At 44.2% G+C, this 27483-nt stretch overlaps 1 long non-coding RNA gene across 2 annotated transcripts in view; it reads left to right on the plus strand.

Moving 5' to 3' along the window:
• Positions 1-210: 210 nt before the first annotated feature.
• LOC124615716 overlaps positions 211-27483 on the plus strand; it is a 477536-nt gene continuing 450263 nt past the window's right edge. The window contains exon 1 of one of the 2 annotated variants that reach the window (XR_006979807.1): positions 211-332. This is a non-coding gene — a long non-coding RNA (uncharacterized LOC124615716). The remainder of the gene's footprint in view (positions 333-27483) is intronic. The other variant, XR_006979808.1, reaches the window with a different exon arrangement.

Below are 27483 nucleotides of genomic sequence, written 5' to 3' on the forward strand. Positions count from 1 at the left end.
AGGAAGGCCGAGTGCCACCTGCTAGCTGGAAAATGCCGAATAAGCAATAAAGGCCGGGATCGGCGCGTGCAGCCCGTTAAGACCGGCCGTCCTGTATGCGGGCGAGCGGGTTTAGCTAGTTTCCACCGACCAGTCGCGCTGATAGCTCTCCTTCAGACCAAATGCTTCTCGTTTGTGCCCGCGCGGTCGCGTCTAGTTTGGTTCTAGCGGAGCGAGTGTCTGGGCGCGTCTTTACGCTACGCCCGCAGCATCCAGCGACCTCTACAGGCGCACCTGGGGCCCGCCGCGACCGGAAGGAGCGATAGGTGGATGCGCCACTTCTAGCGACACAGGTAACTCTTCGCCGAGCATAACTTACCAGAAATTTGTTCTGCCGGTTCCGTGTGACCTATGAATAGCTAACCGCCGCGCTTTCGAGTTCTGTCCTGCAATGGCTCGTTTGGTATTCGGCGTCACATCTGACCAGCTTCACGGACGGAGATCATAAACTGAATTTTAAGTCACACTAGTGGACTTTTAACTTCATAGTCGGTGATATGGACTATTACTGGCACGATCCACAATTTGGGACTGTAATCAACTGTTTACGAAACAATTCAGTGTCAGCTGTCTAATATACCACAATCCCCTAATGCGGCAATAACGCCTCCATTCGTGCCCAACAGTGCGACTGCATATGACGTCATTACTCGTCTCTCAGTGAGGCTCGCCGTATTTTCTCCTCATCCCCCTCCCCCTCCCCCCCCCCCCCAGCCAGCCCCACTCCACATTTTTACTGTGCCACTGCCGCCTCCACTTCCCCACCCAATCAGGCCGTGGCTCAAGCGCATGCGTCATGTTCTTCACACGCGCCATTTTGCCTTCCTTCATGGCTGTTTATCACGCACCGCGACAACTTCGTGCTAGCGCATGTGTGCGATATTTATATTTCTCGTTGCGTTCGCTCCTTAGTAAAATGCCCTACATTTTCCCAAAGTGCTACTACTTTAAGAAACTGCGTACACAGAACTCTACAAGACTCAACTACTGCTCTGTACCTAAATAAAGACGACATTTTTCTACTTGTTGCACACACAACGAATTTCAACTTAGAATGCCATTTTCGAATGGTAACCCAGAGCGAGGTGTCACTCGCATGAAAATGGCAGCGAATTCATTCGGTGTTGTATCTTTCATGCTGGTTTATTTACAAACAGCCACGAGCCCTAACGTATCGTGCGAGTTCGCAACTAAATTCATATGTATGACACTGTAATGGTTCTTTATTTAAGTGACCTTGACGACACTTCAAACCCAGTTCTCGATACCAGTAATATCGTACTACTTTTCTGCGAAGTAACAGACATATTTTTGGGACAATATTCACATTTGGTTTTATTAATGTATACATACTCCGATGTATCGATATATTGCAGTGATATGGTTCTTATGTGCATTCATTTCTGTCAGACTGTCATAATCTTTGACTTACTTGTAACCGTTTTGGCGCGAATGCGCACAGAGCAGTCTTTGTTTCACTTTGCAGAAGTTAAGTTGTTATTTCGCTTTGTAAAAGAACAGTCAAGTCTTGTGTTTGGTTAAAGTGGAAATTAAATATATGAAGATTGATACAAAACTGTTTTCTTGATGATGTGACAATTAAGAAGAAGTATATGTGAATTTACAAGAAGTTTAAAAAAAAATGTGCGTCGTGAACACCAAGTCAGAAATTATTTCTGCCATTCCATTGTTCTGATCTGGGATTGTTTGATCATTAAGAATTTCCTCAAAAACGCATTTGTTAGGTCTTCAAATATTGCTAAAATACAGATCTGGACCTTCTAGCAGTCAAAGTGGAATCACCCTAGAATCAACAAGATGAGCCATAGCAACTTTGACGAGATTTTCGTGGGAATCCATTCAAGATAAGTGCCAAAATTAATGACTTTTTTACAGTGACGTCATTATTTCCATTCTGACGATACTATCCACAGTCAATAGCTTTGTTGTTGCCCGATAAAGAGAACATATGCTGTATGAGCAACATTATTAATTTGATTTCTAACCTACTTTGCAAGTGGTGGTATTGTTAGAACACTTTGCTCTGGATGAACACTGGAAATGGGCTTTTTAAACTGAAACTACATGCGTATCTAAAAAGAGCGCTTCATAAACATTACTGCCTAAGTCGAAAAATAGATCTTCATCCAGGATATTTATGGCTTTGGTGCCCACTAAGAGAAAGACTGTCAGTCGCTTATCATAATAAGTAATGTTGTTGTTGTTGTGGTCTTCAGTCCTGAGACTGAATAAGTAATACGTACCCATAATGAGCTCTATGAAAAAATAGTCTTTTCACGGTTAAGTGCTGTGAAACATCAGATTTCCGGTAACAAATAGGGATAGCCAACTTCACCTGCCGAACTACCTTCGAAAACTTGCTGTAACCGTCGGATCATACCAGTTTCCAAAATCATTTGCAACTTCTATTGCTCTACGTTCTGCGCAACTTACGCCTGCGATGAAATCCTAGCGGCCATTCTCCCTCGGACGATCGGCGCTATAAATCAAAATCCTGACGTTCTTATCCACAAAACTGCACTGCCCCTAAAACAGTGGACTGACAAATGTAAAAGACAAAACAAATGAAGTTTTGGCAAAAACAGATTTTCTTTCCCAACTTTATATACACTCCTGGAAATGGAAAAAAGAACACATTGACACCGGTGTGTCAGACCCACCATACTTGCTCCGGACACTGCGAGAGGGCTGTACAAGCAATGATCACACGCACGGCACAGCGGACACACCAGGAACCGCGGTGTTGGCCGTCGAATGGCGCTAGCTGCGCAGCATTTGTGCACCGCCGCCGTCAGTGTCAGCCAGTTTGCCGTGGCATACGGAGCTCCATCGCAGTCTTTAACACTGGTAGCATGCCGCGACAGCGTGGACGTGAACCGTATGTGCAGTTGACGGACTTTGAGCGAGGGCGTATAGTGGGCATGCGGGAGGCCGGGTGGACGTACCGCCGAATTGCTCAACACGTGGGGCGTGAGGTCTCCACAGTACATCGATGTTGTCGCCAGTGGTCGGCGGAAGGTGCACGTGCCCGTCGACCTGGGACCGGACCGCAGCGACGCACGGATGCACGCCAAGACCGTAGGATCCTACGCAGTGCCGTAGGGGACCGCACCGCCACTTCCCAGCAAGTTAGGGACACTGTTGCTCCTGGGGTATCGGCGAGGACCATTCGCAACCGTCTCCATGAAGCTGGGCTACGGTCCCGCACACCGTTGGGCCGTCTTCCGCTGACGCCCCAACATCGTGCAGCCCGCCTCCAGTGGTGTCGCGACAGGCGTGAATGGAGGGACGAATGGAGACGTGTCGTCTTCAGCGATGAGAGTCGCTTCTGCCTTGGTGCCAATGATGGTCGTATGCGTGTTTGGCGCCGTGCAGGTGAGCGCCACAATCAGGACTGCATACGACCGAGGCACACAGGGCCAACACCCGGCATCATGGTGTGGGGAGCGATCTCCTACACTGGCCGTACACCACTGGTGATCGTCGAGGGGACACTGAATAGTGCACGGTACATCCAAACCGTCATCGAACCCATCGTTCTACCATTCCTAGACCGGCAAGGGAACTTGCTGTTCCAACAGGACAGTGCACGTCCGCATGTATCCCGTGCCACCCAACGTGCTCTAGAAGGTGTACGTCAACTACCCTGGCCAGCAAGATCTCCGGATCTGTCCCCCATTGAGCATGTTTGGGACTGGATGAAGCGTCGTCTCACGCGGTCTGCACGTCCAGCACGAACGCTGGTCCAACTGAGGCGACAGGTGGAAATGGCATGGCAAGCCGTTCCACAGGACTACATCCAGCATCTCTACGATCGTCTCCATGGGAGAATAGCAGCCTGCATTGCTGCGAAAGGTGGATATACACTGTACTAGTGCCGACATTGTGCATGCTCTGTTGCCTGTGTCTATGTGCCTGTGGTTCTGTCAGTGTGATCATGTGATGTATCTGACCCCAGGAATGTGTCAATAAAGTTTCCCCTTCCTGGGACAATGAATTCACGGTGTTCTTATTTCAATTTCCAGGAGTGTATACTGAGCTTAAGATACCGGTATCGCAATTTACAATTCTTCGCTCAAGAAACGATTTTATTTTCGACTCCGTGTAATACTAGATTATAGTGCAGAAGTAGATATTCCACGTTGATAGCTGCCCCTGAGCGTCGCTTTTATGTTATAAATATGTCAGTAGTAATACATTGTCTTAAGTCAAAATTATTATTTTTCTCATTTATGTACGAAGCATTTCGGAACTGTAATTTTATTTTTACTGACTGACCACTGTTTTCGAACATTATATCTGCTTCTGTTTAACTCCTAGAACCTAGCAATTATAGAACAACATGGTTCTACGTTTTACGACACAAACGTTTCAGATGATATAGTTTGTTTGCGGTCTTCAGTCTGGAGGATGTGTGACGCAGCTTCCCACTATTTCTGGTGGTAACATTCTGCTCAGTAGTTACCGCTCGGAGATGTGAATCGATGATTAGTTTCACTCTAGAACAGTTTACCCAAGAGGATAATCCTCATTAAGCCATACGATACAGTTGGAGGGCTTCGGAAATTACTGTGGCTGTTGTTTCCAGTTCCTTTCAGTTTTGGCCCATTGCTAACACAAAAAGTTCGTGTTGTCTAACATTACAGGGCCCTATAAGTCAGTCACCCTGACCATTGGCCCTGTAATTTCTGAAAATGCCGCAATCCCTCTTTAGGAACCGTATATTCGTCCGGTCTGAATATATTGTTGCGACACACATGCCATGCCACGGTGGAAAGATCCATGGTTTTTGGTGAACAGTGTTGTGTCTAGGCAAGACAGCCTAGACACAATGAGAGGAAGCCGAAAGGCACGCGCTTAAACTCACGCAGGCTGACGTGAGGTCTGAAACAGGATACGTAATGAATGCTATAAAGAAAAGTACGTAGCTTCTGGAATACTTAACTTTAATCCACAATTGGTGAACATTGGTCTTGTTGATACAGTATTATCATCTCAATATAACTTGGTGATGGCGTCTTGCTAGGTCGTAGCAATTGTCTTAGCTGAAGGCTATGCGTATTTGTCAGTGTGACGTCGCTAGCAAAGTCGGCTGTACAACTGGGCGAGTGCCAGGACGTCTCTCTAGACCTGCCGTGTGGTGGCGCTCGGTCTGCTATCACTGACAGTGGCGACACGCGGGTCCGACGTATACTACCGGACCGCGGCCGATTTAAAAGCTACCACCTAGCAAGTGTGGTGTCTGGCGGTGACATCACAAACAGAATAAATATTATGAACAAACCACGTATTTTTCAGTAATTACCTGCATTCCATCAGATATACGTCGATAAGAAACCTCTTGACTCGCACTCATACTTCAAGAAATCTGGGATTTTTGCTTATAAACAAAATTTTTCGAATGTGAATCTCTGTTCTCTAACCTGAAACTGGCTGAGATTTAACATTTATATTGGTGTATCCTCATATTTACTTTAGCGCTCCATTTTTAAGGATTCTAGCTCTTCACAGATACAACTAGAAACTTGTCCGAATTACAGTGCAGTCAATATTTGTCGGACTTGCAGTGTTTCTCTGGAAATTTACACCGTCCTTGCTATTGGGTAATTGTCTCTTTCACTATTACTGCTGATAAAATACGAAGAAAAAGTATATCACGTCCGTTAATACTAACAATCTACTGTTGAGGAGTACCTAAAGTGACAGAAACGGAAACTGAAAATTAGATCAGTTCGATACACAGAGGGAAGTGCAATGGATGTGATAGCATACCTGTTACATTACTACACGGAATATGAGGAGAAAACTAACTCAATTTCTAGCACAGCGCGTAGGTTGCAGGAACAATAAAGCAAGCCACGATGGTAAAATTAGAAAATTTCGCGTTCATACAGAGGATCTTGACAGTGTTTCTCTTGTGTAGCGTACGCCAATTGAATAAGAAATGGAAGAAATAATTCTGATGCATAATGTACCCTCCATCACACAGGTTAGCATAATATCGACTTGTATCTAGACAATGGGATGCAGATACCTTTCGTGGAGTGTCTGTTAATCCCAGAGGTGTGAAACAGAGTCCTCACAGATTCGATACATTGCATCAAGACAGATGAGCGCAGAAGATTAAACCGTTCCACCCATTTCTCCAATTTTAGAGACGCACAGCGTGTTCATCCCTGTTTATATCACATTTATATGTCACTTTCCATCGTTTACATTTCTTTACTGCAAATTACAGGTTTTTATTTATTTAATGCAGACGAAGTGCAGAAACACTTTATCGAATCTGGAATGAGGACAAAAATAAAGCGACGTTGTGCCAAAACTGTCTCTGTTGCTTGTCAAAATTTTCGGGAAATTAATCATAGTATTCTTTAGCACCTTGAGTATGTGTGTAGACTCAATAGTTTCACAATCTTCCAGTATTAAGTGAATAAGTCGTCCTGATAATACGAGACGTGTAGCATAACTAACGTCCGGTGAGCAATATTTAACTGATGGTAGTTGTGAATGAAGTTTCACGCATTTAGTAGTCGTTTGCCATTAAGTGAGAACAGACTCCAAAGGCAAAGACAATCGTAGATCCCGCCTGTTGTGAAGTGCGCGGTGCGATTAGGTTTTTGCTGGTAAAAGGATCATAGGTTGCTGAAATCCATCGTCAGTTACGCCTAGCGTATGGCTCTGCAATAAGGGATGACAAATAAATGTGAAATTGGTGTCGAGAATTTCAAAAGGGCTGCTCAGATGTTCACGACGAACAGCAAAGAGGTAGGTCCAATATTCGGACAGAAGACATCGTTGACCAAGTGAATCAAAAACTTCGAAATGTTCGGCGATTGACAATTAATGATTTGGCTAAGAAATTCCAAAATATTGCTCGAATTCAGTTTAGAGGATTGTCACTGAACAGCTCGAATATCACAGAACGTATGTGAGGCTGGTTTCAAAAATGATCGACCCAAAGAAGGTGTAGAGCATGACATTTTTTGGCCCGTGTAGACAAGAGGGAGAAGACTTGTTTTTCTAACACTTTACGGGCGACGAGGCGTGGATATTGTACGACCCAGAATCGAAACAACAGTCAATGCAGTGGTGCCACGCAAGTTCACAAAAACCAGATAAAAGTTAAGCAATCTCTGTTCTCGAATCTAAAAATGATAGCTACCTTTTATGGGACGAAAAGGGCAGGTTTTTGATTGATTTCATAGACCGAGGGTAAACAATTACAGCTGACATACTCCGTGGAACGCTAACCAAATTGAGACATGCGATTGAGAATTGGCGCCGAGGGAAACTGTCGTCTGGCGTAATCTTTCACGATAAGACATGCACCCACACCAGTGCCAAAACTTAGGAGAAGACTAAAGATTTTCGTAGAGAAATTTCTGAGCACCCTCCGTACAGTCACAACCTAACACCAAGCGATTATTTCCTCTTTTTGCATTTATAAAAATGGCTGGGTGGGGAACTAGGCGGGCTATTGGGAAAGTAAATTCCGCGCGATCGCAAAACGGAAACCACTAAGAAAATCAAAAATGTTTTATTTTCTGAAGTTAGCTGCACCTTAAAGCTACTTCTCTACGTAATCGCCGCTCTGACTTGGACATTTGTCGTAACTTTTTACCAACCTTCCATTACCCTCGTCATAGAAGGTAGCCGCCTGTACTTTCCGTCAATTCTCTGCGCTTGTCTACAGCTCATTGTCTGTGCCAAAACGTTGTATTCATATGCGGTGGTTCATATGAGCAGAAATGAAACAAAGAACTAGCCAATTACTGATTGTGTTGTGGGGGATCAAACATTTCCCATCGAAAACGCCGCAGGAACGTCTTCATTGTCCCTGTAGAGTGCTGCCGAGTATTTTCACGAAGAACCAAACGCGTGCCCACAGGTGGGCTGCACACCATCGAGAGAAATCTCCCACCAGGCCCTCACACTTGGCGGGAGACACTACTTTCTAGGCACTTTTACGTGCTCACTGTGCGCTCAGAATTCAAAAGAGCGATCGATGGGCATACTAGAGACACAACCCAACACATCCGTGCTAAACGTCATCAGATTTTTCACCGTGTTTTCCATTTCGCGACCGATCGGAACTTACTTTCCGAATATCCCTCGTATATCAAAACGATGATGATCTCAAGACTAGCGCTACCAACTAGTTCAGTTCCCGGACGGCAGACTTCTAAGCAGCTTAAAGAAGCTGGCGCAGCGTTACAGAAATGTGAATGGTGATTATGTGAGAAAGTAAAGTGGGTATGCAGTAAAATATTACTGTCAGTAAAACCCTTTCCTCCTGAGCTTATTTTCTTATGATCAAACACAGCTGAGTTTTGGAATACGCCAGTGTTTTTCTAGCTTTCCGTGTGTTGTGTGTGAGTAAGAAATAGCTCTAAAACGAACCTGATGTTTCAATTAGCTTGCAAACAGCTACAGCCACACTAAGCAAATATTGTTCCTGTGCGTGTTGGTAACGCTGCATCAAGTTGCGCTTCGGGAGACACCCCGCCACTCCTGCTATATGTAAGCACACTCGAAGAACATGTCGATAATTTTTTTTTTTTTTTTACTCATCAGTCTTGTGACTGGTCCATGCGACTCGCGACGAATCCCTCTCCTGCGCCAACCTCTTCATTTCAGAGTAAAACTTGTAACGTACGTCCTCAATTATTTGCTGGACGTATTCCAATCTCTCTCTTTCTCTACAGTTTTTGCCTTTTCCAGCTCCCTCTAGTGCCATGGAAGTCACTCCCTGATGTCTTAACAGATGTCGTGGGCTGCACTCCGCCTCCTGATGCCAATTGAGGAATTACTCGACCGATTATTAGCGGCTTCGGTCAAGAATACCATCATAACGACCGGGAGAGCGGTGTGCTGACCCCACGCCCCTCCTATCCGCATCCTCCACTGAGGATGACACGGCGGTCGGATGGTCCCGGTAGGCCACTAGTGGCCTGAAGACGGAATGCTTAACAGATGTCATATCATCCTGTCCCTCCTCCTTGTCAGTGTTTTCCACATATTCCTTTCCTCTCCGATTCCGCGCAGAACCATTCATTCCATTCCTTAACAGTCCATCTAATTTTCAACATTCGTCTGTAGCAGCACATCTCAAATGCTTAGATACTCTTCTGTTCCGGTTTTCCCACAGTCCATGTTTCACTACCATACAGTGCTGTGCTCCAAACGTACTGCACATATATCCACGCCTTAGATTTGAAACTATGTGCGATTGTACAGCGTTTCATAAGACAATTCTGCCTTCATCGGTACTGATTTAGGCTCAGGTTGCCTGTAGTCACAGCGTTTGTTCTCTACAGCATTTTCAGACGCTGACTTGGTATCGATTTTGGCCTCTACGCCCAACTGGTTGACGGCGATGACCTGCCCAGCTAATGATATAAATATCTAGGCTTCTGCTGCCGGAGCCTTTCTCATTAAAGTCCCTCTGTCTGTGCTGCTGCGTCATCTTACAAAATACTTAAAACGTTAATGTTGTTAAGAGGGCATCAGAAACGTAAAGTATTAAAATACTACCCGAACTTTCCTGCCGAATTAGTCTGTGACAGGAAGAAGACCGCTGCAATAGAGCCGAAACGTCGATTATTTCAATATCTTAGCAGTTTACGGATCTGCATGAGATTGCCCAGTTAGTATCAGGGTATGATATAAATAAGACCAGTTGTAGGCTTTCGTATACTGTTCCCTAAGGACGAACGTCTCATTAAGTCAGCATCAGTCTTCTATCCGAAAGGTAAATACAAAATCATTCTGAATAAACAAACACTTGGTACACTGCGCCACAAGGAAATGTAAAATTGTAAGTAGGCTGTTTATGTTTTCTTATTGGCAACGTTACGTAGCTCTCTGTATGAAAATCACTGGCTGTGCTGTGTGCAGTCTGTGGCTGCTTTGCATTGTTGTAATACTCGCCATTGTAGTGTTGGGCAGCGGCAGCTGGATGTGAACAGCGCGTAGCGTTGCGCAGTTGGAGGTGAGCCGCCAGCAGTGGTGGATGTGGGGAGAGAAATGGCGGAGTTTTGCAATTTGTAATACTGGATATCATGAACTGCTATGTATATTATGATTTTTCAACACTATTAAGGTAAATACATTGTTTGTTCTCTATCAAAATCTTTCATTTGCTAACTATGCCTATCAGTAGTTAGTGCCTTCCGTAGTTTGAATCTTTTATTTAGCTGGCAGTAGTGGCGCTCGCTGTATTGCAGTAGTTCGAGTAACCAAGATTTTTGTGAGGTAAGCGATTTGTGAAACGCATAGGTTAATGTTAGTCAGGGCAATTTTTTTTGTAGGGATTTTTGAAAGTCAGATTGCGTTGCGCTAAAAATATTGTGTGACAGTTTAAGCACAGTCGTATATAATTTTTCAAAGGGGACTTTTCAAAATGCTCTCTGTCCTTCCAGACAAACACTTCGTCTAGCCGAGTTTAACCTCTAAATATTTAAGGATGTAAACAATTTCCTCACGTCGTTGTCATCGTAGTTTAGCTACCAAGGAGACATTAACCAGTATAATTGCCTTGCTTATAAATTTCTTGGTTAGGAAGAGATGAACAGCAGTACGTCTTTTTTTAATAATGTCATACATTTGTCATTCGTTAATCCACTTCCTCATACTAGCACAGTTTCCAGGTACCCGGCATGAGGCAACTCTTGGACTTACTGGAGTTGAAAGTAAACAAATGGAAACAAGTAGTATACACACGTGCCGTTCAGTCAAGTCTTGAGTTGCAGGTACGTATGAGTGCAATGTCCACCAGCGAAGTGAAGTTATGAATGCTATTCAGTTATGGAGAAAGTAAATTTGCACTACCGTCGGGCCATTTGTCTTCTGTCAACTTCAACAGGTGTACGCGTTACTTCAGCCCACGTACCTGCAATGTATACTTGTACAGGAGAGTCAAAGGCAGTTTTGTATTATGTTTTTCATAATGGCAGTTTAGTCAAATGGCACACTGTGATGAGTTTTTGAACTGGTCTTGAATAGAGAAAGTGGATTAACAAATAAAAAATAAAGGACGCTGTCCACATTTTCCTAAAGAAGGAAGTTACAAGAAAGACGATCTTCCTGTTAAACATTTCCTTTACATATTTTGTATCTTACTCCTAGACAAAAGGTCATATTGAGTGGCAATGATAAATAGGACATCATATACAGAGCATCAGGGATATAAGTGTAGATATTTCGATTGATGACTGCGGACAGTGGACTGAGTGATTATCTGCAGACTAACTGTTATAGCTATTATTAGTGGTATGTTTCTAAGTTGGTTAGTAGCTCCAAGTATGTGCAAAGGTAATTTATTAATGATTATTTTTCCCTGTTCACCAGGTCGGGTATTGAAGTGTGGATGCGTGGACGCAAAATTGTTAGTGTACACTGGCAAGCGTAATTCACTTCATGGCACAGTTACAACTGTGCAGAAAACATCAGGTATTAATTTGAAACTTCCTGGCAGTCAGAACTGTGTACCGGACCGAGACTCGAACTCGGGACCTTTGATTTCGCCCGCGAAAGGCAAAGGTCTCGAGTTAGAGTCTCGGTCCGGCACAGTTTTAATCTGCCAGGAAGTTTCATATCAGCGCACACTCCGCTGCAGAGTGAAAATCTCTTTCAGGTAGTAAATTTTGTGATGTGCTTGAGGGAAGACTGTTAGACAAAAAGAAAAGAAAAACAGGTAACACACTTGAGTGGTTACATATTTAGGTACCAATTATCAAAATATCTTCGCCTATCCCCCTAACACCCCGTATAATCTGCCTCCGTAGCTGAGCAGTCAGCATCGTGATGCCACTTGAGAGGCTAACTGTTTGAGAAGTGCGGCTCCAAGGTCTGGAAAGTCGCCAGAACAGCCGCGAGAGCGTTGTGCTAATGGCATGCCCCTCCATACCATATCTGCACGACGTCACATGGCACAGGGTGACACGGCGGCCAGTCGATATCTATTGGGTCTTCATGACCTGGACGTATATACACACTACAGGCCACAATACTTGTAAAATGCGTAGTGTACGGTACTTCCCAACGGTATTACTGATATCCCATTTAATTCTCCTAATGTACAAAGAAAAACGATTCTCTAAGCGTCCATGGGCTCTAATCTTTCTTATCTTACTCGCAAGATCTCTATATACGGAGGCAGCAGAACTATTTCAAGTCTTCGTCGTATAAGGGTTTTCAACATTTCCGCCACGGATTTCGCGAGGTCCCTTCTCTTCCGGATATTCGCAGTTTGTTTTCATGAATATCTCTAATAGACTTCCGTATGATCTACACCGAGCAGTTAAGACCCTCACAACATCTTTCTAAATTCATCTGATGTCTGCTGCCGTGCCTCGTGTCTGTTTGACAAGGCTTTCAAACTCCGGAGCAGTACTCTAGGAATGGTCCCACTAGCGTTTTATGAGCTTCATTATTGGGGACGAGGTACTTTTACCTTGTACGTATATGAAGTGGCAATCCTCTCGGTTTCACGTTAAGATACATATGGCTGTCATTTTGCTTCTGTTCTAATTTCATGACCCAGTTAATTTTCGAAACAAACATTCCTATTTGGTTGGTTGATCCGGGGGAGTGGGACCAAAGAGCTAGGTCATCGGTACCATTGGTTTAGGGAAGGGTGGGGAAGGAAGACGGCCGTGCCCTTTCAAAGGAACCATCCCGGCGTTTGCCTGAACCGATATAGGGAAATCACAGGAAACCTAAATCAGGATGGTCGGACGCAGGCTTGAACCGTCGTCCTCCCGAATGCGAGTCCAGTGTGCTAACCACTGCGCCACCTCGCTAGGTCATTCCTGATAACACTAGTTCCCAGAACAGCCAGTGAAGACCTCTGGCTTGAGAGTACGCGGCATCTGGTAGAACATGGCGCTCTCGTCTTCATTACATGTTCCGTGTTCGAGATCATCTAGCGGACGGTCCAAGGCAAATATTTTTATGTAATCGATGCGCAATTCATCAGCGGGGCGTAGTGACCCGACCGTAAATTACGGCCCGGAATCTGAACTGCGCTGTCGCGCGTAATACCATGTTAATTGAATCGCCGTGGTTTGGCGGTAAACGCAGCCGAATCAGGCCGACTAATGGTGCGGCAATTTACGCAGATTCCTCGCCGTAAATCAAGTCCCTATCCCGAGCCACGCAACGCCATGTGTACAGGCGTGTAATTTCCGATTGATTATGCGTCTCCCTCTGAACACCACAAGCTGCGCCTGTACTGTGGGCGTACGCTCTAATCGGTCACGCAGCGGAGCGTTTTTTCCGTCACTGTTCCTTTGGCTTGAGTCTTCAGCCGTAGCTCGAGCGACCAAAATTCTAGTAACTCACTCCATTCAGTTGTGAAATTTTCTTCTCTGTAATCTAGAGGACATAAGCACTGACTCGTATTTTTCCTTGAGAGCTTCCGTCACCAAAAACTGACATCGTTATATTCTTTCTATTGTAACGGCCTTTACACTTCATTATTGACAACGGCAACTTGTTTATCTTTCATCGTTTCATTGTGCTTGTAGGTTACATTTTGTCGACACATTTATATTTCTATTGCACCGTTGATATGGCTAAACCGGCCCATGTCACATACCGCTTTCAGTAGTCGACGATGCCGTATTTCTTGTGGTCAGCGTCAAGCTCTACCGATCCACTTATGCTTCAACTAGTTCATCTCCTTCATCATACGTCCCAATGCACTCTAGTGGTCTTAAAAATAGCTCTATCACTCTCATGACCTGTTTAATTGCTAGCGTTAACAATTATTCGTCAAGGCAAGTTCAATTAAAACCCAATCGCGCAGTCAGCTTCATTTTTTTGGAGACGCATTTATACATATGTATAATTAAGTTAGATATAGCTGCTGTCGCCACGGTAAATGGAATAGCCTCGCGTGTCACGTGACTGAGACGTCGTCACATCCTGTGCGAGGGTCATTCTAAAACTAAAGACCTCACCCACACCTCCGTATTCGTAGGCGTTCCTAATCTTTGGCGCCAGTATGACTCTAATGGAGAGCAGAAACGGTCGTTAAATATCTGTGCTGTTTCAATACTTTTTACAAAATCATCGCTCACCGAAGGTGTGCAGTTCATAGCGAAATTCGGTTCTGAATGAAAATCGAAAGCGCGACCTGTCTGAATTTACCAACAGACAATCGAAGTTTATGGGAATGCGACGAAAGAATCTCAGTTCGAAATGCATCATGTATAACGGCGGACGAACGAATATTCAATATGAGAAACAATCAGGCCGGCCTTCAGTTTTGATTGACGAACTCACATCAAGGATTGAGGCAAAAGTTCAATATATAGACGTTTAACTATTGACAGGATGAGCTTATGCTTTCCAGAAGTCTAATGATAAGTTCCTTACCAAACTGTTATCTTTGATTTGAGCTAAGGAAAAGTGTGTGCCAGCTGGATTTCTCAACTATTTACAGCTGAAGTGTCGCGTTCCGGCCCAGGTCCAAGCAACTATTACAGAACTGGTGTGACCAATGCGGCGCAGTCAGGACGTTAACGAAAATATTGTTCGGATGTGTTTCCCTCATTAACTTTTACAAAGGAGTCGAGAGGGAGTAGAACCTCACTGGCTGTTTAGCTTTGGTGTTGGAAACTGGGAAGGATGTTTGACAGGGACCATGACCTGCAAAAGTAGAAAAGTGACATGAAATCTTTAACCAGGTTTGCTTACCATTAGATAGATTTATATGCGAGGTGTATGACCAGCAAATACCCTTAACATACATACATAAACCACACTAAACCATACTAAATATTTTACTATCGAAATCCCTTTTACCTTGCTGTCAAGAGGCAAGAGCCACCTGATCTCTTGATCCTATCACTACTGGATGTTCTCGCTGGTTTGCCTGCCTCAGAGACAAGTGTAATATGTATAAAGCCAACTGCAAAACTGCTACACTTCACCAGTTGTATTTGCGCCGCCCAAGCACACTGAGGGGACAGGCGTTATGGGATAACTAGTATCGCATATCGTGTCGGACCTGCTTTTGTCCGGCAAAGTGCAGCGTTTCGAAGTGGCATGGATTCAACAAGTCGCTGGGAGACCCTTACAGAAATATTGAGCCATGCTGCATCTATAGCCGTCTATAACTGCGAAAGTGTAGCCGGTGCAGAGTTTTGTGCACGAACTGACCTCTCGATTATGTCCCATAAATCAACATCTACATCTACTTGATTACTCTGCTATTCACAATAAAGTGCCTGGCAGAGGGTTCAGTGAACCACCTTCAAGCTGTGTCTACCGTTCCACTCTCGAACGGCACGCGGGAAAAACTAGCATTTAAATATTTCTGTGCGTGCACTGATTTCTCTTATCTTATCGTGATGATCGTTTCTCCCTATGTAGGTGGGTGCCAACAGAATGTTTCCGCAATCGGAGGAGAAAACTGGTGATTGAAATTTCATGAGAAGACCTCGTCGCAACGAAAAACGCCTTTGTTTTAATGATTGGCACCAAGCTGCTCTTCTTTTTACTTTTTCGATGTCATCCGTCAGTCCCACGTGATGCGGATCCCACACCGCACAGCAATACTCCAGAATAAGGCGGACACGCGTGGTGTAAGCAGTCTCTTTAGTAGACCTGTTGCACCTTCTAAGTGTTCTCCCAATGAATCGCAGTCTTTGGTTTGCTCTACCCACGCTATTATCTATGTGATCGTTCCAATTTATGTTATTTGTAATTGTAATCTCTAAGTATTTAGTTGAATTTACAGCCATCCGATTTGTGTGACTTATCGCGTAATCGAAATTTAGCTGATTTCTTTTAGTACTCATGTGAATAACTTCACACTTTCCTTTATTCAGGGTAAATTGCCACTTTTCGCACCATACAGATATCTTACCTAAATCATTCTGCAAGTCGTTTTGATCATCTGATGACTTTACAAGACGGTAAATGACAGCATCATCTGCAAACAATCTAAGACGGCTACTCATATTGTCGCCTATGTCGTTAATATAGATCAGGAACAATAATGGGGTTGTAACACTTCCTTGGGGAACGCCGGATATTACTTCTGTTTCACTCGATGGCTTTCCGCCTATTACTACGAACTGTGACCTTTCCGACAAGAAATCACGTATCCAGTCACACAACTGAGGCGATATTCCGTAGACACACAGTTTGGTTAGAAGACGCTTGTGAGAAACGGTGTCGAAAGCCTTCTGGAAATCTAAAAATATGAAATCAATTTGACATCCCCTCTCGATAGCAATTATTACTTCATGAGTATAAAGAGCTAGTTGTGTTTCACAAGAACGATATTTTCTGAAACCGTGCTGACTATGTGTCAATAAATCATTTTCTTCGAGGTACTTCATAATGTTGGAATACAATATATGTTCCAAAACCTTACTACAAATCGACGTTAGTGATATAGGCCTGTAATTCAGCGGATTACTCCTACTTCCCTTTTTGGGTATTTGCGTGACTTGAGCAATTTTCCAGTCCTTAGGTACGGATCTTTCTGTGAGCGAGTGATTGTATATAATTGATAAATATGGAGCTGTTTTATCAGCATACTCTGAGAGGACCAAACTGGTATACATCTTGACCGGAGGCCTTGCCTTTATTTAGTGATTTAAGCTGCTTCGTTATTCTGAGAATATCTACTTCTATGTTTCTCATCTTGGCAGATGTTCTTGACTGGAATTCAGGAATATTTACTTCGTCTTCTTTGGTGAAAGAGTTTCGGAAAACCGTGTTTAATAACTCTGCTTTAGTTGCACTGTCATCAGTGACTTCACCGTTGTTATCGCACAGTGAAGGTATTCATTGCGTCTTGCCACTGGTGTGCTTTATGTATGACAGAATCACTTTGGGTTTTCTGCCAGATTTCGAGACAGTATTTCGTTGTGGAAATTATTAAAAGTTCGATGGGATTCATGTCGGGTGATCTGGGTGGCCAAATCAGCGAATGAATAGCCCAGGATGTTCTTTAAGCTAATCGCGAACCATTGTAACCCGGTGACATGGCACACTGTCAGCTATAAAAATTCCATCGTTGTTTGGATGCAGATAAGTCTCCAGGCAGCCAAACGTAACCATTTCCAGTCAATGATCGGTTCAGCTCGACCAGCGAACCCAGTCAATTCCCCCTAAATACGGCCTACGATATTAAGGTGGCACCACCATCTTCCATAGTGCCTTGTTGACAACGTGGGCCTATGCCTTCGTGGGATATGCGACTTACTGTAATCCTACCCTCAGCTCTTGCCAACTGAAATCTGAACTCATCTGACCAGGCCACCGTCTTCCAGTCGCCTAGAGGTCTAGGGTCCAACTGGTATGGTCACGAGCCCAGCAGAGGCGCAGTAAGCCATTTCGTGCTCTTGGCAAAAGCACTCGTGTCGATCGTCTGCTGCCATAGCTTATTAATGCCACATTACTTTCTTCCGTTATTTCACAGAGTGTTGCTCGTCTGTTAGCACTGACCACTCTACGCAAACGCCGCTGCTCTCTCGTTAAGTGAAGGCCTTAAGCCACTGCGTGGTCCATGGTGAGAGATAATGCCTGAAATTTGGAATTCTTGGCCCACTCTTGACATTGTGGATCTCGGAATACTGAATTTCCTAACGATTTCCGAAATGGAAATGGAATGTCCCATGCGTCTAGCTCCAACTACCATTCCGCGTTCAAAGTCTGTTAATTGCCCTCATGCGGCCATAATCACGTCTGAAACCTTTTACACGAATCACCTGAGTACAGTCAGAGCCCCGCCAGTGCATTGCCCTTTTGTACTTTGTGTATGCGATACTACGTCATCTGTATATGTGCATATTGCTAACACGTGACTTTTGTCACCTCAGTGTAATACTGTCTTGTGGTGTGCTCTCCTCTACTATATTCTAGTATTGATTTCATACTGCTCATAGCTTTCCCTTTATACTCTTATTAAGGACTTTTACCCACTCGTATCTGGTTACAAATGGCGTGCTTCACTATCTTTCTAAAATATTCCATTTACACATACTCGCCTTAATTTCCGTCTAATATCCAATAATTGTGGTTGGGTGCTTCGTATCGCGAGAGTGGTCTCGAATATCGCCTTCGTTGGCGTTTTGACAAGTGGTAATCCCGTACTGGTGCCCTGACCGACTTTCAAGTGATAACCGTTCCCAGCTGTGTCCAGAGCGTTACTGTAGCAAACGTTCTGGTCGCGTGGGTGACTTCGCACGCACACACATGCGTTACTGCCAAGGAGTGTTGTACTAAGCTGCTCCAATTATACTCCAACATTTTACTAAAATATTCTCCAGTCATGAAACGTACACAAAAAAGGGGAATAATGGGAGCTATACTGCTTTTTCTCGCCTGGTACAATAATGGTGAGGGGTTTTGGAACCACATTGTTGCAACTAACGGGACCCAAATTCGCATGGAAGTCCAGGAGCAAAACGCCGGTTAATGTAGTGATGTCATTCACAACCCCGACAAAATAAAACAAAATCAAACAAATTCTAATTTTTGACCACCAAACAGAATAAGGCTGCAGTATTTAGTAATTGAAACGGTTCCCTGATCATTGCCTTTACACCTAAAGGAGAGATCATAAATGCACCAGCACACTGTCAGGCCCTGCACTGACATTACGTGGCCAAGCGGTTCTAGGCGCTACAGTCTGGAACCGCGCGGCCGCTACGGTCGCAGGTTCGAATCCTGCCCCGGGCATGGATGTGTGTGATGTCCTTAGGTTAGTTAGGTTTAAGTAGTTCTAAGTCCTAGGGGTCTGATGACCTCAGAAGTTAAGTCCCATAGTGCTCAGAGCCATTCTTGAACTGACATTACCACACCACTGTTTGGAATGTTGTCCAGCCCCATTGTGCTTCTTCACAACACTCGCCCGCATTTTGATGCGCTGACCAAGGAACTGCTTCGTTAGTTTAATTGGGAAGTTTCACAACATCCACCTTACTGCCCCAGGATTTGGCCCCAGTGATTTTTATACATTTTGAAGGATTTTTGGGCAGGAAGCACTACAGAAATGACAACGAACTGAAAGAGAACAATAGTTGTTGGTTCCGCAATTTGGCAGCAACTGAATATGATGAAGGCACCAGGAAACTTTGGAAAGCTACAACAGTCGAGCGCAAGATGTTAAAGTGCACGAAATTTGCGGGTTTTAACGTCGGTGCGCAACAAACAGCAAGCAAGCAGGCATTGGCCTTTTCTTGGTACACCATCTTGGGAAAATAGCCGCTGTGAGAGCGCTGTTGATGCCAACATGCGGATAACCTGTGTCGTCGTCAGCTAATAGAAGGGCCAAAGAGCAACACATCACTAGCCATTTCGATGCTGGACGCTGGAGCCAGTGAGCAGCCATTGCCATACAGAAACAACTCGATACTGGAAAAAGAAGCCAACACCCCATTTGTGTACCAAAAATTCACTGCAAACCTCGGGCACAAGAGGCAAACCGTCATTGGCAGCTCGAATCATGCAGAAAGGTCTCGTTGACTTGACAAATCGCAGTACCCGTCGGTATACACCGATGATGGAATAAGAGTATGCTGGAAACCACTTACGGCGGGACATTCTTTTTGCCAAATGAGCACCATTCTGTCAAGTGGGAAATGTTCAAATGGCCCACTGACGCATCTGCTTTTGCTCCTCAGGGGCTAATGATGTAGAAACCTACTCTCTAAGCAAGTGCATTCGCTAATCGCCTACAGCACAACACAGACACTCGTTACTTTCAGCAAGATAACGCACCTCCTCCTCATCATTCTCGAACTGAGTCAGATTGATTAGAGGACCACTCAACAGATACGAGGGTGCTCGTGTGGTCTCCAGCTCAAATGACCATGACTCTGTTGTTTCCTTCTGGGATGCATTCGAATCGGATGTATATTCCTTGTATCCAGCTCTCGCCCATTGCCGTATGGTACAGGAACCAATGGTGCTATTATGGAGCAGGATGACCCACGGCCTTTGGTGTTTCGTGACTTCGATATTACATCGCCGGCCGCGGTGGTCTCGCGGTTCTAGGCGCGCAGTCTGGAACCGTGTGACTGCTCCGGTCGCAGGTTCGAATCCTGCCTCGGGCATGGATGTGTGTGATGTCATTAGGTTAGTTAGGTTTAAGTAGTTCTAAGTTCTAGGGGACCAATGACCACAGCAGTTGAGTCCCATAGTGCTCAGAGCCATTTGAACCATTTTGATATTACATCAAGCCACCGTCTTCATTAGGGTGAAAATACGTAATTATACTGAGGAAGAGGTCTGAATCAGTACCTCACGTAACTGTGCATGGTGTCAGGCAAGTAAGAAAGTCCACTACCAATACATGCAAAAAGAGCAAATACATCGAAGTGCAGTTTTCACTAATGTATAGAGGAAAATGTGGCGGATTATCTGAGGTACACAAATAATTTTATCACTTATGTCTCCCAATCATGGCACCGACTGCATTTCTTTAACGAAACTAGGTACGTTTTTCCCTGGGATTAGAAAGAGACTTCGAAGAGGATTTCAACAGTTTAAATGTAGTACCGCCGCTGTTTTTGGTTCTAACCTGAAAATAAACATCTGCTACGGCTGTGTTGACATCGGTGTGCCAAGCAACGCCCAGCAAATCTGGCAACGCATGAGGAGTGTAGCGTAGCTGTAAGATGGACCAGGGGATTACTATACAGTTCGGCCATGAGGGTGCTGATTCGTGCTTGGTTGGAAGCATTGTACTGGCGTAGCAAACCTGCCATTAACCGGTATAAATGGTCGTTGACTTCAGCAGAGACACGAGCGGCCTGGCAATACCCACCACGAAGTGAGGGTCAAGTAAGTTACTGCCAGATTATGGGTCAGCAAGCAGCCAACGCCCATCTCGGCCGCCATCTCCGCCAGACCGGCACCCAGTTCTAACAAGGGAACCTCCCCATCGCATCCCCCTCAGATTTAGTTATAAGTTGGCACATTGGATAGGCCTTGAAAAACTGAACACAAATCAATTGAGAAAACAGGAAGAGGTTGTGTGGAACTGTGAAAAAATAAGGAAAATATACAAACTGAGTAGTTTATGGGATGATAGGCAACATCAAGGGCACTGGGATTGCAGGACCGCCGTGGTCTCGTGGTAACGTGAACAGCTGCGGAACGAAAGGTCCTTGGTTCAAATCATCCATCGAGTGAAAACCTTAATTTTTTATTTTCAGTTTATGTGACAAACTCTTACGTTTTCATTACTTTTTTGGGAGTGATTATCACATCCACAAGAAAACCTAAATCGGGCAAGGTAGAAGAATCTTTTTTACCCATTCGCCAAGTGTACAAGTTAGGTGGGTCGACAACATATTCCTGTCATGTGGTGCACATGCCGTCACCAGTGTCCTATAGAATATATCAGATGTGTTTTCCTGTGGAGGAATCGGTTGACCTATGACCTTTCGATCAAATGTTTTCGGTTCCGATTGGAGAAGCACGTCCTTTCGTCTACTAATCGCACGGTTTTGCGATGCGGTCGCAAAACACAGACACTAAACTTATTACAGTGAACAGAGACGTCAATGAACGAACGGACAGATATAACTACGCAAAAATAATGAAAGTAAAATTTTCGCTTGTGCGAAGACTTGAACCAAGGACCTCTCCTTCTGCAGCTGCTCACGCTACCATGAGACCACTGCGTTCCTGAGCCCACGTGCTCCTTGATGTTGCCTATGTAGCCCATGGACTACTCAGTTTGTATATTTTGCTTATTTTTTCACGTTTCACACAACTTCTTCCTGTTTTCTCAATTGATCTGTGTTCGGTTTATCAAGGCCTATCCACTGTGCCAAGTTATAACTAAATCTGAGGGGGGTGCGATGGGGAGGTTTCCTTGTAAGTACACCAGCTGGGGACTTACCTCTGTGCAGCGGATGACCCATTTCCAGTCGCTCTTCAATAGAAGCTGAACTTCTGCCTTAGGGGGCAGCGGTTCGTGTTTGGGGTGGTGTGGCCGCCTGCACGTCAACATCAGAGCGAGGGCTCCTGCGCATGCAATAGTCAACCACTGCTGCATACCCATCTTCTGGCTTCTGACGGTCTCAACGTGAATTCTGGCTGTTACATGTGCCACTGGCATATGCCACACCCCATCCTGTGGAAACTGGGGGCATTACTGAGGTGGCGCGGGCTAAAAAAGCGTGAGCATCGCTGGGCGTAGACGTCATAGCCATCCAGGCTGCCGGCTTCCACAGCTGGACATCCATGCTGCACACATGAGGAGACGTGGCCACGGCAGCACAGCCCTACGAATGTTGTAGCACAAGTTGAATAAAAGTGCTTTACCTTCCAGCTGTGATTTCCTAACCACCTCCAGCCAGTACTCCCTCCCCCCTCCCTCTCCACCGGCTCTGCTGCACCTTTAACTCTTCATCACAGTGGCGTCTAACCCCCAGGTTACTACATTACACCTTCCGTCGGAGGTTCGAGTCCTCCCTCGGGCATGTGTGTGTGTGTGGTGTCCTTGGTTTAAGTTAGATTAAGTAGTGGTTAATCTTACGGACCGATGACCTTAGCAGTTTGGTCCCAAAAGATCTTACCACAAATTACCAAATTTCCAATTACATAACATAACGTCAAATTGTAACAAGACAGAAAGACCTCACCACTGATCTGCCGCCAGTACAAGAGGTCCCAGAATCGTCTGCCTCACTACACCAAACGGAGGCAAACATAAGACTCTCATATAAAGTGCTCAGTTGTTGACTGTCAGCATTAATACATGCCACAAAGCGATTCCGGACAAGCAATACAACATGATTTCATCCGGACTAATCACAGCACAGGGCCTTGTTATATAGCATTACGTGCCTACAGGAGTCATCAGTTTACATCCTGTAGACCTTTCTCTTAAGACAGATAAAAGCTCAGAAGCATTAAATCAGATAAGTGTGAAGGCTATTTTTGTATCCTAAACAACCAATCCAACAATCTCTAAATGCATTAAGACAGTGTGTGGAAAGGAAGGTAAATCTATCGTGTTGGTACCACTTGCTTGATTCATTGCGACGTCTTCCAACAAATGCAGCAGCACATCTGTGAGGAAGTTAAGCTGTAAGGGGCAGTCAAATGAATACGAGACAAATGGAAAAAATAAGCCATCATTTAGTAAGACACTGTTCGAAACTGCACCCCTAAGGGGGTGAAGTAGGGGATGAAGAGGTTTTTGACAATATTTCGCTAATAAGACAATTTTGAAGCTAGAACTACAAAATTTGTTATTTGACGTCTCAGTCAGAAATTAAAAAGTACATGCTCAGCATTTTTAAAAATTCAATCACTAGTGGGGTAAAATACTGGGTGACACTTTTTTTAAAACAAATCATTATTAAGGTACTATTTAAGCATTTTTAAAGCTACATCTGTGAAAACTGGTATTTGATTTCTCGGTTAGAAATAAAAAAATACATTATTCAGTATTTTTGGAAATTCAGTCCCCAAGGGAGTAAAACAGAGGATGAAAGTTTTCACAGAAATATTTCATTACGAAGACATTCTTGAAACTAAATCTCTGAATATTTGTATTTGGCTTCATGGTTACAAATAAGGAAAATACATGTTTCAGTGTTTTATATATGTTCAAACCCTAGGGGTGAAACAGAGGATGAACTTTTGTATGAAAATATTTCGTTATACCTAAACACTTATAAAGCTAAAGCTGTAAAAACCGGTTTTTTACATGTAAAGAAATATGTGCTGGGGGATGAAAGTTTCTACGGAGATATCATCACATGAACTCAAAAGGCAGGATTAACAAAGACTTCCGACTCCCGATCTCAGTATCACTTTTTGGTTAGAAGTACATTCTGTAAAGGCTTTCTTCTATGGCCTTAATTAGCGTGAAAGTTTTAAAAGTGTTGCAGTTTGTGAACAACATAAAAATTCCATTGAAGAAAAACGAACAAATCTGTGCAGACCTTATAATTTACGAGAACGAAGCAAAGGCTCTAAGCTATTCAGACGACTCAGGTTATTCAAGTAGGTGTTTAAAACCAGGGTCTTTCTTACAAAAAAATTAAATGAGCTATTAAAACTCACAAAATTAGACCAGAAGCATAATCATTTGCCCGCATCTCGTGGTCGTGCGGTAGCGTTCTCGCTTCCCACGCCCGGGTTCCCGGGTTCGATTCCCGGCGGGGTCAGGGATTTTCTCTACCTCGTGATGGCTGGGTGTTGTGTGCTGTCCTTAGGTTAGTTAGGTTTAAGTAGTTCTAAGTTCTAGGGGACTTATGACCACAGCAGTTGAGTCCCATAGTGCTCAGAGCCATTTGAACCATAATCATTTGTTGCAGTGCTGTTGCAGGAAGCAAAAAAGGAAAAATTACGAAATTAAGAAATGAAGTTTAAAAAATTAAAAAAAAATTTAAAATGCTTGTGTACTACATGCATATCCAGTCCTAAGCCTGGGTAAAATGTGGAGAGGTGTTCTTATTACAAAACGGTCGGCAGAGCATCCCCACACGTTGCAGCTCCCTTTCACAATCTATGACCCGCAAGTAACTTATTGACGTCACGGGTCGCAAAGACCACGACGCCAAGAAAGCTCTCGTTTCCCTGGGAACCGACCTTGTCTCAGACAAAAGCCACTGTAATAGCACACAAGCACGGTTAGGTAATGAAGTGTACAGGTATCGTACTTCGACAGCTATAATAATTTAAAATTACTTACGTACATCACAAAATTCACAGCAGTGACCGCTGTAGCTTAGCGAAAATCTCCCCTCGTTCCAGTTATTTGTTCTGGGCATATCTGTGGTGACCTACCTTAGCTCCTTCACCCTATTGATTACCATTTCTATTTCAGCACAGTTAGTGATAGACGCCCGATAACTGCACACTTCAGAACTGTCCCCAAGGCAGCACTCGAACCAGCGACTCCAGACAGACAGCGTTGCTGCTTCGATACCAAAACGGCCACCTAGCGGACACTTAGGGTGTCACGACTTGGGGCACTTGCCACTGCCGAGAACGTCCAGGCAGAGAAAAGGCACCTGCAGCTGTCCGGGAGAACAGACGGTCATGCTCTACTTCACGTGACAGCCGCCTCGTTCGCTTTATACGTTCCCCTTCTCAAAGGAATGAATGGCGTCGTAGGAGATTTTAAGGGAAGCGGTGCATCAAAAGTGTAACACTCGAGACCCACGGGTGTCCGACGTCGTAACGATGCCTGTCGGTAACTGTCATGTTGACAGGGGCATGGGAATTAAAAAACCTACACAATGTAAAGACGAAAAGAAGAGGAAGATGGTCAAAATTTGGTGATATTATGGGAATAAAGATACATAAGAGCTTCAATCGCCAGCCAGCCGCACATACCTGAAAATAGTTCTCTTATTTAGATGTTGGAATTTAATAAGAATTATCTTATCAGATGAATTGGAGGCGCTCTGGCTTGAGAAAGTTCTTCACGAGGTTGCTTTCCATTTCCATCGGTCTTCTGCTGCTCTCTTCATTTCCACATAGTTTCCACTACTTTAATGTCATCCACCATCTTGTATAGTTCCGTTCATTTCACTCTTCTCCCAAGGACCACTCTGCTAATGCGTACTCTATAAAACAGTCCCATCGCAACAAGTGACCAAGCCGTTTTTTCTCCTTGTCAGTTCCTACAGTCTTCTCTCTCCTTTTCACCTTAGTACCACTTCATTAGACAATAACAATGCACTTTCTTTTCCCTGTGATTCATCTTCATTCTATTTTATTAACAGACCTCATTAAGACATTGTAACATTTTGTTTGTGCTTCTTACACTTCATGCCATATCACCCGCAGCCCCTTACACATGCTGTTCTCTTTCCTCCGATCCACTTTTTCCAAATGGGCGTTTCTCAATAATTTCCTCTAGGCATAGTTAAACAGCAACGGGGAAAGGCAGAAGCATTACCTCAATCCACTTACGATCATACCTTCCTCAAACATTTCATTTCCTACTTTTATTCTCATATTCTGTTTTGATACAAACTGTGTACACAATCTCATATTCACTATAATTTTATGGTACGTAAGATTGGGTGCACGGATGTGTATGCGATGTGTGTGTGTACGTGTGTGTGTGTGTGTGTGTGTGTGTGTGTGTGTGTGTGTGTGTGTGTTGCAGTCTTGCATCTGATAGTTTTATCGTACTTCAGACTTACTGACTTTTTCCTCATTATGCTTGTGGTCGGCCAAACTTACTTGTATTGTAAATTTAAAACTTTTTGTTATTAGTTCAATTTTAATCGAGTAATTCATTACCTTATGTCCACAATCGTTGTTTTAACGTATTCAAAAGCAAGGCTCTAATAGTTTTAATCTTAGGTATCTGACAAGGAAATTAGATGGACGCCTGTACAGAAACTGACTGCTCTCAGTCCCAAACGTAAAGATGGAAAATCAAAATATTACGCTGGAGTTCACCGATTCACAACTTGGATTCTCATAAAACACTGGGAGCAGAGAAACATGAGGAACGGCTGCGACATATTCTGAAATTTACTACATTCGGCGGAGAAAGTCTTGTCGGCTGTGCGATTACTAGTTCAGGGAGAGAATTTGATACTTCTGCTTCGTCTCGTCCTGGGTAGCATCCATCCGAGAAACGAAAATTTTTGTGTTAGCAGAAGAGCCAGCACCGTGTTACGAGTGGACGCCGAAATGCACGCGTTTTAGCTCAAGCAGGCTGGCGTGAGAAAGGAAGAACTATACTGACGTGAGGTCTGGAACATGACAAGGAATGAGAATTTAGAAAGCGGACATAATTAGTTTGATACTTAACTTTAATCCTTTAATGATGAACGTCGCTCTTGACGGTACATGATTCACAATATTATCTGTTCAGAATACATTCTTGAAGTAATTATGGTAACTGAATATGGCGCCTTGCTAGGTCGTAGCAAATGACGTAGCTGAAGGCTATGCTAAACTGTCGTCTCTGCAAATGAGAGCTTATGTAGACAGTGAACCATCGCTAGCCTAGTCGGCTGTACAACTGGACGGAGTGCTAGTGAGTCTCTCTAGATTAGACCTGCCGTGTGGCGGCGCTCGGTCTGCAATCACTGATAGTGGCGACACGCGGGTCCGATATATACTAACGGACCGCGGCCGATTTAAAGGCTTCCACCTAGCAAGTGTGGTGTCTGGCGGTGACACCACAAAAATGAAGTGCTAAAATGAAGGTCTACCTTTTGAAAGGAGGATGGCGGGTAATAGTCTCGTCATCTTCCAAGTAGTACGAGACAGTGCTGTTGCGCAGTTAGACAAAGATGAAGTTGATCAGCCGTGGTCTTATTCCAGAAATCGTTCATGCATTCATTTGAAGCGGTTTGGGAAAATGCGGAAAACCTAAAGGAGAGAAGTTGGATGGTTATTTTAGCCGTACTACCACAAAATTAGGGGAGAGTGTCTTAGCCACTGCATCTTCCCACC

This window comes from Schistocerca americana, chromosome 5, assembly GCF_021461395.2.
Source record: "Schistocerca americana isolate TAMUIC-IGC-003095 chromosome 5, iqSchAmer2.1, whole genome shotgun sequence".
NCBI lineage: Eukaryota > Metazoa > Arthropoda > Insecta > Orthoptera > Acrididae > Schistocerca > Schistocerca americana.